Raw genomic sequence first — 1,939 nt, forward strand, 5'->3', positions numbered from 1 at the left:
ATGATGACTTAGGTTGCTACTTTTTGTAAGCATATGGAGAGATTCTCAGTACGTTGCAGATCTTTTTATTCATTTATTTTTTCAACAAATGTTGAAACTTATTCAGTAAGCATTGACTGACAGACTTGCTGCGTCATGATCAATGTCCTATGCAATGTAGTTGCAGATAAGAACAGCCCATTCTCGGAGAATTACAATCCACCTGGGGAGGATTACAGGAACTCCGAGGAGAATACAGCTAGTATTCTGGAAGGGGTGGAGAAGTCTGGGAAGACTTTATATAGGCAATAACCTTTGAGATGTGTCTTAAAGAATGAGTGGAAAGTTTCCTGCAGTGCCTTTCCCCGCTTGTCAGTTTCTTACCTTTCTTATAACTACCTTTGAAAGTAAAGATACTCAGAACATTAAATGATAACCCTAGTGCTAATAATTGGAGTTAATAAAATTTTGACTTAAAACACAAGAACAGGTGAGAAATGCTGTAATGCTGTAAAACAGATTTTATAATACAAAAATTGGCATCAGATAAAACAATATGAAAAGCAAGATGAACAGAAAAAAGGTCTGTTTTGTATTTCTGGGTAGAATTTAAACTTTTTTTGTTCCAGAACCACTTTTTAAACATTATTAATAGTTCTGAAAGTTTTGCATAGGTCCAGGAACATTGCCAGGATTTCAGGGGATGAAACTATGAATCTCTTTACTATAGATTTTTTAAATCATTTGTGTTTTGAAATTAACTTTCCACAGACTGTTTGAATTACTGATTAGTAATTAATATTATTACATCAAGGAAAGGCAAGTTTTCAGATGATGATACTGTTTTTAAGTGCTAGCTTTTCCCAAGGAAATAATCATTCTCATACCATCAAAACTGAACTAGTAATAAAAAAAAAAAAAATCTCTAATCATTGGGAGTTTTAGAATTTGTATTTTGATTGTTTCTCAGCCTCTCTCCACATGGGGAGGGTTTCCAGCTAAAAACCCAGAAGACCTGCTAGACCAATTCTAAAAGAGCTGCAACACTTTGTTTCTTTTAAATTCAGAAAAATACATACACATTCAAGTGAATATTATTATCTTCAATTTCTTTTATTGGATTCCACTTTCTATAGCACAGAATTTAAATAATTTCATTTGAGCATGTGTAATATTTCTTAGGACTGCATCTTTATGAAATGAAGTCTAGATTTGAAAGTGACTTGGGGGATGAGGGTGAGCATGGGCATAGTGACTCACGCCCATAATCTCAGCAATTTAGTGGCCAAAGTGGCCGGATTGCTTTAGCCCAGGAATTGAAGACCAGCTTGGACAACCTGGCGAAAACTCATTTCTAATAAAAATGCAAAAATTAACCTTGTATGGTGGTGCCCACCTGTGGTCCCAGCTACTCAGTGGGCTCAGGTGAAAGGATTGCTTGAGCCCATGAGGTCAAGGCAGCCTCACAGAGATTGAGCTCGCAGGGATCATGTGAGCCATGATCACATCACTTTACTCCAGCCTGAGCAGCAGAGTGAGACCCGTCTTAAAAAAATAAATACATAAAAATAAAACGACTTGGGTCTCTGCTAATTATTAACATTGTTCATATATTCATGTTTTCTTCATTGTCAACGATGGGATAATTCCTGTGACTTGTTGCATGAGTTTCTGGAGAAACTCTGTATGAATAACTTGTGTTATGACATCATTTGGATTAAGAGCAGGAAGAAAGTGGTAGAATGGAACTGGATACTATTCAGACACACCAAAGAGGTGGAGGAGTGACAAAAAAGCAAAATAAATAACAGAATAATAGCAGCACACATTTGTACTTTTATACAAATGCACAGGGAAAATGTAAGCCCTAGAAGTCATTGCATTTCTGTGGACAAAGGTAGCAAAAGAAGTCCTGAAATTATGACCAGCTACTCTTAAAATAGAAACACTCACTTTCCAA

General features: G+C 36.0%; 1 non-coding gene across 1 annotated transcript; it reads right to left on the reverse strand.

The window, feature by feature from the left end:
- Positions 1–965: 965 nt before the first annotated feature.
- Positions 966–1,028, reverse strand: LOC119624953 (U7 small nuclear RNA). The gene has a single exon (XR_005241114.1). It is a non-coding gene; the product is annotated as a U7 small nuclear RNA (small nuclear RNA).
- Positions 1,029–1,939: the final 911 nt, after the last annotated feature.

This window comes from Chlorocebus sabaeus, chromosome 8 (genome assembly GCF_047675955.1).
Source record: "Chlorocebus sabaeus isolate Y175 chromosome 8, mChlSab1.0.hap1, whole genome shotgun sequence".
Classification (NCBI taxonomy): domain Eukaryota; kingdom Metazoa; phylum Chordata; class Mammalia; order Primates; family Cercopithecidae; genus Chlorocebus; species Chlorocebus sabaeus.